Source organism: Solanum verrucosum, unplaced genomic scaffold (genome assembly GCF_900185275.1).
Source record: "Solanum verrucosum unplaced genomic scaffold, falcon-dt-bn FXZP01000065.1, whole genome shotgun sequence".
Taxonomy (NCBI): Eukaryota; Viridiplantae; Streptophyta; class Magnoliopsida; order Solanales; family Solanaceae; genus Solanum; species Solanum verrucosum.
Window position 1 is genome coordinate 471089 of NW_026020073.1, and position 14671 is coordinate 485759.

Here is a 14671-nt window from a genome sequence, read left to right on the forward strand (position 1 = left end):
TAAAAGAAAAAGTAAAATTAGGAAATATTTGACAAAAGTTCAATGATGTAGTTAAACTTAATCTAAAAGCATTATTCCTCGGCAGCGGTGCCAAAATTTGATACGCTCAAATTACACCTCCCTAAAGAAGCGTACACGATCATTATCAAGTAAAGAACCAACTTGTAGGTTGGAGTCGATCCCACGAGGAATATGGTTTAGACTTAAGTTCAGCTTACGATTATATTATTTTAGTCAACGTACTTCCGAAAGAAGTAATTAAAGGGGGGGTTGTGAAACAAATTCTGAAAGTTATGTGAAAAATTAGTAAGCAAGATTCAAGCTTTTGTTCTTATGAAGATGAGAGAGAAACTTGGGTGTACGTGTTCCCCATATGCTCATAACGTGGTAATCCTAGTAATAGTAATCCTTTCCTAGTATATTACATGCAAAGTGATAAATTAGGTATCTCTAATTCCTTGGTTCGGGAACTAGAGAATTTCACCCCGTACCTTGGTCCGGCTACGTGTGTATAATTTACTAACCCTTACCGTTACCTCATATTAGACATCACATCGATGTATGACTTAGTTTTCACCCTCGCACCAATTGACATTAGACTATTAGATAGTATCACACTAAATTTATGTTGATAATTCTTTTCTTATTAACTAACTCCTTGGTCCGACAAGTAGCAACAAGGCGAGTTCTAACGTGTGCACTCATTAAAAAGACTTCTAAACGAAAGAATTATCAATGCATGCAATAACACTATTCAAGAATTACTTAGTTACTATTCATACTTTGTTAATCGCTCATGGTTCCCACAACCCTAGTTGTGGATTTAGTTACCCATAGTAGCAATAACACAATTCATATTTTTAGATGAAGAAATCATGAACTTACGTAATGAGAAGAATAAACCCAGAATCTCAACTTGAATTTCAAAGTTAAAATCTTCAAAACAAACTTAGGAAATCAAAAATTGCTAAAATCCCAAGTTAATCTCCAAAGCAAAAAACTAGAACTAAAACAATAAATTCTAACCCCCAAAAATGAGGTTTACATGCCATATATATAGAAAAATGAGTCCTAACTAAAAAGGAAATGAAATAAGAAAATAATGTTTCAGGACGCAGCTTTGATCTACGACACTGACCTATGGTCGGTGGATTGACCTATGGTCCGTAAGTCCCTTCCGTAGCTCAGGACTTAGGCAATATTTTCAGCTTCAAAATCTTCACTCTCAGACTCAATCGACGGATCAAAAGTACGGACCGTGGTTTGATCTACTATCCATGGATCCTCCTCCGTAGCTCCATACTTAGAATCTTGAAAATCAGGTACCGAAACCCCCTCTCTGAATGATTTGACGAAACTGCAGTACGGCCCGTAAGTCAATCTACTGTCCGTCGTTTGACCGTGGTTCCACACTTGGTCAATAATTCCCTAATCTCCTTCAATCCTTGCCCGTCCATCTATGATCACCATCTACGGAACGTGATTGGACCTACGGTCCGTCAATCACATCCATAGATGCCCTTTTTTAACATTCTTCAACTGTGTTTCTCGACTTCCGCATCTGAACTTATTTCCTGCAAACATGATAAAAACATGATAAAAACCAATACAAAATGGCCCTAGACACACACAACTCTCAAGTGAAATGTATTAAAAATACCGTAAACTCACGGTATATCACAGTGCCCAGAGTTAGAGGAAAGTATGTAGGGGTTTAGTAATCTATGAAAGGGAGATACTGATGGGGAAGATTATGTTATTATAGTCATGCACCCATTAAGTTATGGATGAGGAGTTTTCCCTTATGGGTAAACTAAGAATTGATGAGTTGTGAAGATCCCATCATTGGAGGTAGAGTGTGTTCTAGCTAGAAAGGAGTTTGTGATGAAGTGTCATTGTGTAGGTAATGACCAAGTGTAAGTGTCGAATAGAAGAGAAAAAGTATTCATAAAGTGATTGATCTAAGCTAGGCTTGTGATTTGTTTTAGAGGGTCATGATGTTCAGAAGGTTATAGAACTGATCAAGCAATAAGGTATAACATCGTAGGTGAGCAATTGTATTGATATTCATGTTTAGTAATGAACATTAAGCTTGAATTTGAGATGAGTGTCATGATCCAAAGAATGGAAACATGAGGGTGATGATGTTAGTCTTGAGATTTGATCTAGTAGAATTGACATAGAGCAGGTGAGGAATTGAGATGTTAGTTCTAATGAATATGAGTAGTATTAGTGAGAGATCCTAACCTTTAGATAAGGGCACTGAAGTGTGGCGAAGTCACAAGAGTAACAAGAGCATTAAGAGGTGTACCAAAGTGGTATGTAATTAGAAGAAGTTAAGAGAAACACCTTAGAAAGAGGTCTGAGTACCCGCTTATTGAGAGTTTGGTAGTCATGAGATAAACTTATCTCGAGTGTTAGAGTAAAAGAGATAAGGACCAGTTAGAGATGATGGAATAGGTCCATAGTTTTCAAGTGTCAGCTTTAGACCCAAGGGGAAGATGACAAGATGAGAAATCAAGTCAAGTGTTTGAGAGTAAGATAGTAATGAGTTCCAAAGTATGGGAGATATCCTTTCAGAGGTCTTTTTAGTAATGATGTGATGTTAGAAAGAAGAAGTTGATGTTCTTATCGTGATAGGGATGGTGTGATAATTCCATCTAAGGTTATAAATGAGGAGGAAGAGGAGAATGAGGTTTTACTATGAGAAATAGTTCTATGAGATCCCTTAGTTGGTTTCGAATAGTAATGCGAACAATTCTAGTTAGTATGGCAGAAATGATAAAAGTAACCCCGTCTCATACCCAGTCCAGCCATCATTCAAGGGCGAATGATCCAATGGGGGAGATATTGTAACACCTCACTTTTTGAAAGAACTATAAAGACTTAGAATTGGAAAGAAATCATTTTTGGAAATAATCAAATTTGGAAAGTTTGAAAAAGTTAAGCTAAGTATGAATTTTGGGTCAACTTCAAATGACCATAAATCCTAACTCAGGACGAGTTAGGTGTGCTACTAGATACCGTAGGAAATATCTAAATTATATTTCCAACGCCATAGAGTTTTCTCAGTTTCGAGTTCGTATGAGGGACATATGTCCATTCAAAGTTGGGTTTTCTAGATAAGGAAAGTCAAAACCGGATTTTAGAGGGGTATTTTGGTCTTTTCCTTACCAAATCAGATTTAATTCATTTTTAGTAAGATTTAAGGATCTAATCCTATTAGGTTCAGTATTATAATCCTAATTTACGCCTAGGGTTTTAGTTGAGAGTTCAAGAAGAGAAAAGAAGAGAAAAGAGGAGAAAAGAGGAGAGGATCAAAGTGTTCGTCGAGAGTCTTGCATTTTGTTGTAGATTTTCGCCATGGGTTTAATCCCTAAGAGGTATGTAAGATTCCATACGGTTGGGTTTGTTCATCCACATGCCAAACATGTTATTTTCATTGAAATTTCATTCTCAAAAGTTGAAGGATTTAAGTTCTTGATAGGTGTTCTTGAAGTTCATTCTAAATCTTTTTTTTGGGGGGTTTTGATGATTTCTTAAGATGAAAGTGATTGTTTTGAGTGTTGTTTTTTAGTGTATTAGTGTGTACTTATGTTGGGTAATTGAATCTAAGGAAAACTTGAGATTTTTTTTTGGTTAAAAGTGATTTAGGATCAGAAAACGAGAGGAAAATTTCGTCAGCTTTGCCTGGGGGATACTGTCGCGATGCGCTCCCATAGCACCAGGGAGGCTGGGGTAGCGTGCCAATAGTGTGCCAAAAATGGCTCTCTAAACTTTGGGAATGGCGCAATGCGCCAACAGTGCGCCAGGTCCGTCCCCCCAACCCATTTTTCATCATTTAGCCCGTTTAAGTCCTTCTAAAATGTACTAACACCTCATATTGATTCTAACTACTCCAAATGACTTCTAAACACCTATAAATCATTCATAACATGAATCATAAACCTTTAATTCGTAATTCAATTTCAAGGTAGAGTTAAGAGTTAAGTCTTGAGAGTTCATTCGAACATTTCGAAAAAGTCCCTTTGAGTCCTTTTTGAGGAGTCTGCTACAACTTCTAGTAACTTGTTTCAAGACTCGAACAAGTGCGTATGAGAGTAAGATGAATGTATTCATGAGCCTACTTTATCATTAAAGGATATTTCATATCATGAGCCATAACTCTTGAATTCATAATCACATTCAAGAGAGAGTTAAGAGTAGAGTTCAAGGTAGCCTTTGAGTTCAATTGTGAATCCTTTGAGATCCATCATCAATTTGAGTTATGTTTTGAGTAAGTAAGTATGAGAATGAGAAGAGTCGTATACATGAGTTCCTTATTATTATTTTGACCCTTGAGTCGAGTCGTTCATGACCATAACTTCCGTATGAACTCCATTAGTTGAGTACCTTTGAGAGGAGTAATATTTTCAAGTCTTGAGTATTGAGTTCCTAATCCCCTTTGAGATTATATTTATTACATGCTGCCCATAAAGTCCTTGAGTTGAGTTGTTCATGCCGATAATCCCGCATGAACCCTCTAAGTTGAACAGTCTTGAGATGAGAAGTATCTTCGAGTCCTTGAGTTGAGTAGTTCATGCTCATAATTCCGCATGAACCCTTTGAGTTGAGAATTCTTGAAATGAGTAGTATCATTGAAGTTCTTGAGTCCCAAGTATTGAGTTTTATCTATGGTTATTGAAAACCTTGCATTTTGTCGTTCACGTCCATAATTCAGCATGAACCATATTTTGAGAAGTCTTTTACAAACGTTTTAACATTGTTTTAAGACTTAAGTTTTGAGTTGAGTAAAGAGTAAGAGTAAAGTTTATTTCTTAAAATGATATATATGGGAACTAAGTATTCCCAAGAGTAAATGTTTTCACATTTAAAATCGGAGGAAACTAAGATTCTCAAAAGAGTTTTGAGAATTTTGAGTATCATCTCTTTTTAGATAAAGATTTTGAGTAATAATCTCAAACCACAGAAAGAGATATGTTTTTAAACATATGAGTTGAGTATTTTGGGAGTAGTATTGAGCACCGATATGGGGACGAGTTTGAGTTCAGATAACTCATGTCTTCATAAACCATTAGCCAACGTGGGTAGAAAGGGTCATACTTTTTAGATTATTCCTTAGTACTTTTTAGCATAGACTAGTCGATCCACTTAGTTGAGAGGTCTTATACCTTGGCAAAGTATAGTGCAGTTCTACCAGCGTGGGCGAGATGTTGTATCATCACATAGCTCATAGTGATGGTTGTCGGTTAGAGTAACTCCCACAGAGTTATATTGTATTTTTATATACACACTGAGTATTATTGTATTTTTCAATACATTGAGTTGCTATCTACAGTTTTACAGCTTTCCATATATATTGCATCTTTTTCTATTGCTTTATCCTTGAGTATCATGAGTTGAGTATTTCAAGTTGAGAACCTTATTACTGAGTTAAGTATCTTATCCTTGAGTACTTCTGAGCTGAGTAAGTTTGAGTAGTTTTGAATATCCTTGAGTATACCTTGAGTTGAGTAAGTTTGAAAAGAGGTAAGTATGTTTCCTTTTTATCAAGTTTAGGCTTATGTTATGCTTTAGAATTCCCCTTACATGCTCGTACATTCAACGTACTGAGCCATTTGACCTACATCTTTTTATGATATAGATCCAGGTATTCAGGATCATCAATAGGAGCTTCGTTGATACCACATGGAGTTCGAGTTAGCTATGGTGAGCCTCCTTGCTTCCGGAGGGTTCCATTTTTACTTTCAGTTATATCAGTTGTTAGGAGGTTGTGGGTATTGTCCCGACTTCTATCTTTGTCATTTAGAGGCTTCATGGATAGACAGTAGAGTTTCAGATGCTTGTTCATTTATTTTGTTAAGTGTTTCAAAGACTTAAGTTGCCTATTTTATGGCGAGTTGAATATATGATTTTATTCTCAGTTATTCATTTGAGTTAAAGATTTGCAAAGTTGAGTTCATGAATTTTAATCAGTTTTTAAGTTTTGTATACTTGAATCAATTTTCCTTTTGTAGTCAGCCAGGTTGAGGGTTCGCTTGGGGACCAGGAATGGTTCTCAAGTGCCGGCCATGTCAAAGGTGTAGGCTCAGGTCGTGACAACTATGAGTTAAGCCACGCCAAGGGTTCGCTTAGGGCCAGCAATTGTTCTTGACTGCCAGTCCCGCCCAGGGTGTAGGCTCGGGGCGTGACAGACATTTCTCCCTCATTTGTGGTGGACAAAAATGTTTAAGTGTTTAAATAGAGAAACACTTCTACTAGTTGTTTAAAAGGTTGGAAAGAGGAACCCCCCTCGCGCCGTCGTCGCTCGGCTTCGGCTTCGACTTTGATAAATGATCGACCAAGAGATTATTGGACAAAGTTTGTTTTAATTATTTATTTACTTAATTAAATTAAATTAAATGGCTGAAATATTTATTATTATTTAAATAATTAGCCGAAACGACTTGACCCAACTCGATTCCGCGTGACCCATGTTTAAAACGTCTTTCCCGTTTGAAAAACATGAAAGTTATGGATATTATGAGACAAGAGTAGCAATTGAATATGTAAATTAGCTAGTATAAGTTATGGGACTCCAGAGTTAAGAAGGTAATATTTTTTTTTTAAATAAAGAAGGAAAATAATAAATAAATGTAATATTTAGGTGAAATATCTACTAACGGTGGAATTTCAAAGGACCAAAATAGATAAAGAGAACAACTTATGTATTAGTCTTAAGTGTGCTAGTTCAATTTCAAACTCTGTTGCATATTCATGATTATTGCCCATTTAACCTAGTAGTTAATCAGTTAAATTTTAGCTAAAGTTAACTTAAAATCATTCTCGTTCATTAAAAAGGCGAAAGAAGAAACAAGTAAGATGATTGTTTAAATCATGACACATATAGAAGAGATTCAAGAGAAAACAGTTCAGTTAATAAACACACCAAGAATATTCTTTTAGGCCTAAGTTGCATTTACAACAAGCATGGTAATATTCTCACTGTAGGTACCAAAACTGCCAAGATTGCCGATTTTGGTTTCTCCTCGACTTTGGAACTAGGTACGAACCATAAACATGGACTTATCAGGAAACACAAAGGTATATGGCACCTGAATCTGTGAGGGAAACATAAGTTGTAAAATATCCAAAAGCATGTTTTTGCCTCTCCATTTGAGTACTCCCTCCAGGTGTCATGAGAGGTAATTAGTTCTTTCAACCAACTATTATGAAGATACATACTCAAATGTCAACAAAACATATTCTTACACTGTAAAGTGATTTCATTCAAAATAGAACGACGGTTTTCATTCATAAAAATAAATATCAACATTAATTCATTGTAAAAGCAGAAAGGGGAACTAATTTATCAAAATTTGTAATGATTCCATAAGGTTAACTATGATAATGAACAACTCGAATATTGCATTGGCCAGAAAATTCCTTTGTTACTGTTTTTTGCCATCTTATACTAATCTAGTAGCTATCGAGACAACAATGTTCAACATTCCTTCATTTTCTCCAGCTATCACGGCTTCCCCCTTCAGCACATCTGTCTTTATCCTGTCTCATGCGGTAAAATAAGCCCCACAGGAAGTGCTCGTTGTTCCATCCTACAAAAACATTCACAAGGTGAGATGCATTGAAAGGGAATAAGATAATGAGAAAAGAACATAGAGATTATAAATGTACTTTGAGAATCACTGCACAAGGTTGTGGATGCAAGTATAAGCAACTCAACATCATTGATAAGAGTTCTCATCACCAAATCCTTGTTGCACATGTACTCCACCAAAGCAATATATCCTTCAAACCTACATATAATGGGAAATGCAAATAAATTTCTAATAAAAACAATCTTGGGCAAGGGCGCACTTCTACTTTGCAACCCTTATCCCTTTTTAGATGGATATATATGGTAGAATTTGACCATTTTCTCTGACTTGCGAAGAAATACAGTCCTATGTCTTCTTTACCTGAACAATGATTGTTGAATAAACTTGGCTAGATATCCCCACACGGAACTAGTTCAAATTTAATAGTATCGGGCAATAGTCTTGAGAACTCATACACTTTACGTGTAACTCTGCAAGGAGGATGAGCCTTGTTACAATTATTAAATATCCCAGGTGCAAGATCTAGAGCACCTAAGACGTCAAAACTTTCCCTAAATGCAAAAAAAAAAGATAAAAAAGACTAATTATTATAGGAAAGCAAAGTTGAGAGGTGCAAATTCTTCAAGTAACAAAAGGATCTTCAATATATATGTAATCCATAAAATAATCAAAGGGAAACTTCTCTTCTTTTTGACGCAAAACAAAAGCATATTCGAGTTTCAAGGCCACAAAAAGACCCATGAAGTAATTTCTAAGACACAAAAACATAAACAGAAAGTTTCACAAAAAGCTAAAGGTTGTTTTGCACTCTAAATCTCATTAAGTTACAAAACTGGAAAAAAAAATAGAAAACAAACAGTGTATGGTTCACATAAACCTACTGAACTACAATATCTTGTTTCCCATACCTAAAAACATGAGATGGTCCATATTCCATAATACAATGACATAGAGTGGCAGCAACTTCAAGTCCTCAAGGAGTTTATACATAATAGGAATCAAATTTACTACCATATCACTAAACATTATCTATTAAGAGTATCATTATGTTCTGACTCGCAACTATGTATGAGCAGAACTCTTTTCCATAGTAACGCATATAATATACAATGCACTATTCATTTTTTTAGTGATACTAATGGTGTCCCTAGGTAACCATTTATTTTATGGGCAACCTAGAAAAGATGGGTCATCCAAAAAGCTAGCATGCAAAAACAGTGATGAGCTGAATTTGAACATTTTTGGAGCTTAGTGTACCATGTGTTAACCTATGTTAGTAATTAATGTGCATTCATGAAGGGTACTTACTTCCAGGAAGGAACTACAATAGGATCATAAGGGTGTGTCATAGGTGAATTCCTCATTCGACTCTCGTTCACAACATCGGGATTCATATGCTCAAGAATAGTAGAGGCACCCGGACCTAAAAACAGGCTACATCAAATTGAATTGAAGTATAGAAGAAAAATAATTTTGCTATGAAAGCTTTACAAATATTGACATTGTAACAGAAATCATTTTGAAAGATAATAGCCATATCATTGAAAAAAAATGAATTAGAGTATCTGATAGAAAATTAAATCTCTGAAGAATAGAGGTATAAGAAGAGGACAAATCAAACCAAGTAAATGAATACAAAAGATGGTGGTGAACACTTAACCTTTAGGCTTACTAAATTTTCAGGATTTGGCTGACACAACTGCTGAAGAGACGGTATTTATCGGTGGAGATCCATATTTATTGATACGTGATGACAGACCAAGTTCTTCTTCAACAGGTAGATATCTCGTTTTCCTGGTCTGTACCTCTTTTTCCCGGTTAATATGTTGCCTTCGAGGAAATTTGCTATGTTTCTTTGGTTGCAAAGTACTTTGACAAATCGTTGTAGAGGCATGCAACTTGGATCCCTTAAAACTCTCATTTTCTAGTCCACGCGGTGAAAACATTATCCCCTTGCGAATATCACATTCTTCACAACACCAATCCACTGGTGCATCTTCCCAATAGCCCATAACACAATATTTTAAAGGAAGGAAAAACAATTTGTTTTAGAACAAGAAGATGACTATGTATGCATAAAACATACACACAGTATTTAAAAGAATTAAATAACACAACATGTTAATGAAAGAATAAATTATACTAATATTTGCATTAGAACTAGTTCTACCTGTATGCTTGTAGTAGGAACTGCCAATCGACATATATATGCTACTACTAATCAGATGCTTATAGAAGGAGCTAGCAATATACAACCTATGGCTATTTAAGCCTTTATAAATAAATTACCTTTTGAAACCTAAACAAAAAAAATCAATGTATACTTTAGGTGGAACCCAATATCCAATACTATTAGCATCCGACAGTTGTGAAACTTGCCAGAAAGATTGGACAACTCTAAGAAGTCCTTACTCTCACTAAGAAGTAATATCACTTCAATTTAGTCTTTTAGTTCTATTCCACTTTTCATTCCTATTAAAATTCCAAAAAAGGGGACAAAGTTGGTAATCTAACTAGCAATTTCCTTCAAGAGAAGCATCCCCTTGTGTGAAAGATCAGTTTCTCCCTAAGAAATGGCAAGTCAACCAAAACATAAGGGGTTTAGGATTGGGACAATGTTTAAAGTTTACAAAGAACATATATATATACACAAGGTGATGAAGCAAGTATGAATCAGAGAGTCATGACTTCAGCTCACCTGACTGCCTTTTCATGTTAAAAAGAGAGAGAACTTACTAGTGCACGTCAACATTCTTACACTCATAGCAGGTAATAAATGCTTCTTGAATACCTAAATCATCGTAAATTTCACAAATTCTTTTCTGCAAGTTCATAAGAAAAGACAAGATATTCAGAACCTACATTACCATATGAGGAGAATGAAGAATGAGGAAACAAAATGTCGTTAGTTACACAAAGGTAAATCATAGTAAGCAAAATCATGTTTTCATCCCCCTTTTTCATTAGCTCACATGATTACATATGTTATAAATCCACTTTTGCAACAAAAACATATCCAGTACAGTCCAAGTATTATCCTTGATATTTTGTTTTGGATAGAAAAGGGGGGTTTAAGAGCAACAAACACAACCTGTTGTAGTTAAAGCATAAATCTTGATGCACAAAATATATCTCTTCAGACTATTGTCCATTTAAAGCAATGTGATCATATAATCTTTATCTTTGCAGAAAAACGAAAAACTAAAAAACACAACCATAGCGTATGATGCATTGATGTTAAACTATTTTCAACATAAAATTTTAACAAATCAGTAAGCTGACTTTGGAATAAAGCAAACTTCCTTAGAACTGAAAGAGTAACACAATATCCTAATACCCGGCAAGTATAGAGTAAAAAAATTAGAACTTGGGACAATAGAACTACACACAAAATAATTAGAAAAAATAGCTAACAAACAACAATGTATTGATTACTATTGCGTAATGGAGATATAATCGAAGTTATTAATAGTTATGGGACGGTGATATATATGGCTCTTAATTATATAGAACATATTATTATAGATAACACTTGTACATAATTAAAACTTCTTATAAAAAGAAACCATACTAGACAAACTTAGTGTAGAATATTGCTATTTAAAGTATGTGCAATAAGATGGTGCTAGTACAACTTATATTATTCTTATTTGGGTTCACCTCATCATGAAAGTACTATTTCACATGTACTTACTTCTCTTTTGTCAAGTACTGCATCTTTTTTGTGATGCATGTATGGACTCTCAGGGTGGCACTAAACCCCTCTAGGCACGCTGCTCATTCCATCGGCGTGTTGAATCCTATTTATTGTTTATGTACTTTTGCTTATGAGGTAACATTTTCTAAGTATCGAGTTTTATCCATCCTTTAAAAAGCTATTACTTTATACACCTCTTTAAGCATTTTTATTAGCTAATACTCTATCAATTTGAACAATAAGGATATTTTGCGATAAATTCAATGTGATGAAACGATAATTATCAAAAAAAATTATAATACACATTTTTGCCAGATATCCTTTAATTTCAACTCAAAATTAGAAAAAGACATTTTTTAAAATGCTACACAAAAGTAAAGTTTTAGCAACACTGATTCAAGTCATACAAATCCCCCCCCCCCCCCAAAAAAAAACAAAACAGAACAATTCTTTCAGGCATATTTAGGGAGAGGAAAAAAATGTTGTAAAAAAAAATGACTGCAGAATCGCATAAACATTAGCTATGGAAAAATACAAACATTAATTGTTTTACCATGTTGGGCTAATGAATGTTGTTTGGTTCCTTTTGCATCGGAGAATGAGTGGTCATTTGAGTTCCACGGCGGCACACCGACAAACAAAGAAAAAAGGCCCCAAATGGTCCTACTCAACACTCAATTTGTACGTTTTGTTATTATTTTCTACTTACGTTTACCTGTTACATATGAATTTGAAATATTCAAACATAATTATTTTACTAGATTATCTCAATTAATTAATGTTTAGTGGAGTATCAGATTTTGAAAAATAACTTAGTCAACGAAGAATTAATGCTGAAATTAAGACTTAGAAAAATGTAATTGTTCTTCTTTATTTGTTAAAAGTGAAAAAATAAAATAAAAATTTATTTTGAAAGATTAAAAAAAATATAAACAAAGTGAAAACATAATAAACTTGGGGAAATACCGCAATGGGTCTAGAAAAAAATGACTCATATTTTGACATTTTAGCTTTAAATATGAGGAGTTTATGTATTCTATATGTTAGTATATAATTGTTGATTTATATGATTAAGAAGTCAAAGCCAAAACTTCATTATGAGGAAAAAGTTAGGGTGTGTTTGGTATTAAGGAAAATATACTCCACAAAAAATATTTTATTAAAAATGCATAAGCGTAATTGGTCATATCAATGATTTCATGAAGTGGTCCTCATATATCGTCATAGTTATCCGACTCAATAATCGTTTTGTATCAAATTGGACCTATACGATCCTTATTCAAATTCAATCTCAGACTTACGTGGTCCACATCAATATATCATATTTCAATCTTCAATCCTTCACAACTCAACTCCACAAGATCACATATGAGGAAATAACTCAGCCTTTAACACATTATATTTGATCATGACTTTCAAAAGATACATAGATAGAACATGTTGTTAGGTGTATAACTAGCACAAATGCATCAAAAATGCATAAATACAATGCCTAACTCATATCAAAACACGACATGAAAATCAAAGCTAAATCCAAATATTTTAAATATTTTTTCCTTTTACTAGTCTCTAGGAACGTGCGTCCCACATTTTTCCCTTACCACATCATAAAATGTGTACATTATTGACTTTATGTTCCTAGCTATTTATCATTTATTATTTTTGTAAATACGATAGGTCTTATGTATTGATTAATGTGTTTATATATAGAGCTTATATTTGCATTCAAAAAATTAATAATGAAAAAGATGATTTCAAACATAATATGTTAGTCTAAAATATATTTTATATACTAAATATATGTTTATCTATATATACACAACCATATGTCAATATAGGAACTATTTGAAAATTTTTATTGTGTGTGAGGCACAACTAGTACTAGTTGTATGAAGGGATTATTTTATTGATATTATATTCTGCTTTATGGACCCATGTTTTATTTTCCTTCTTGAGCTTTAGTTTCTCTTTCCTCATTTTCCCACGATTTTTGTTTTTTTTTAATATTTAAATTTTATTTGGAAATCAATTTAATTGCTCCCTTAGTTTGTTCAGATGAAAATACTTATTATTTTTTTACTTATTTGTTTTAATAGAAAATGTTTTACAATTTATAATTTTTATTATTATATAATTAAAGGTTGTGAGCATAAATAATTCAAGTTAATTCTATGAATCTTCACTTAACCCATGAAAATTGACCATTAAAATTATTTTTGTTTCTTTTCCTCCCATTTTTCATTTATTGTACTTTAAAAAAAAAAATTCCTTTATATTTCATGTCTGGTAACTTCTACTTTTAGGACCCATTTAAATATAAAGATTTATTTACTTATTTATAAAAATAATTTTCACTTTATTTGAAAATAGATTTTTGACCATGAAAATTTGAAACACAACCATTTCTTTCTAATGGTATATTTTAAATTTGAAAATATGTTGGTATACTATGTTTTTCACCTCATTTTTCACTTTTGAAATTTTATATAAGTATACCATTAACATTATTTTGAATAATTTTTTGCAAAAATAAAACAGAACTCTATTTTCAAATCTAACTCCATACATTTCAAATACAATAAGAATATATATGAATTCTACAGTCAAATGCCTAATAATAATAATAATAATGATCATAATCTTGCTTTCTATGTTGATAACTATAACTTCTTGCAATTTGAAATAAATACGAAGAAGCCAATAATTGGAAATAGTCATTTTTGGAAAGAAGGAAAAATCTGGAAATTTACTTAAGTTAGGAAATAGTGAGTTTTTGGTCAACTTAAAATAGACATAACTCCTACCTCAGGATGATTTAGGTGTACTTCCAGGTATGGTTGGAAAGATCTTGCAACGATCTTTCCAACGCCTCAAAGTTTGTGTGAATCTGAGTTCGTATGAGTGAGATATGTCCATTGAAAGTTGGATTGTTCAAATAAGGAAATGTCCAATCCGGATTTTTGAAGGGTATTTCAATATTTTCCTTATCCAATTAATTAAATTCGTTTTAGTGAATTAATTAAGAGTCTAAACTGAACTTGGTCAGTTTTATGCTTTTGGAAAAGAGTTAGGGTTTTAGAGAAGAGGAAAGAAGAGGAGAAAAGAGAAGGAGAAGCAAGGAAATCATCAAGTTCGTCGAGTTCAGCTTGTGGATTTCATCGGGGGTGATCCCTACAAGGTATGTGAGATCATATAGCATTGGGTTAGTTCACCCACGGGCCAAGCATGTTTAATTCAGCATATTTTCTTCTTAAAAATATTGAGAATTTGATGTTCTTGATAGTTGTTCTTGAATTGATTTCGTTCTTGAATATGAGTTGGGATTAAGAAGTTTCTTGATGTTAAAGTGTTGTTTTCTTGAGTTGTTTGGGTTAGA

The 14671-nt window shown here is 33.5% G+C and overlaps 1 pseudogene; it reads right to left on the bottom strand.

Annotated features, from left to right (window-relative positions):
* Positions 1-7494: 7494 nt before the first annotated feature.
* On the bottom strand, positions 7495-11905 carry LOC125823926 (uncharacterized; annotated as a pseudogene).
* Positions 11906-14671: the final 2766 nt, after the last annotated feature.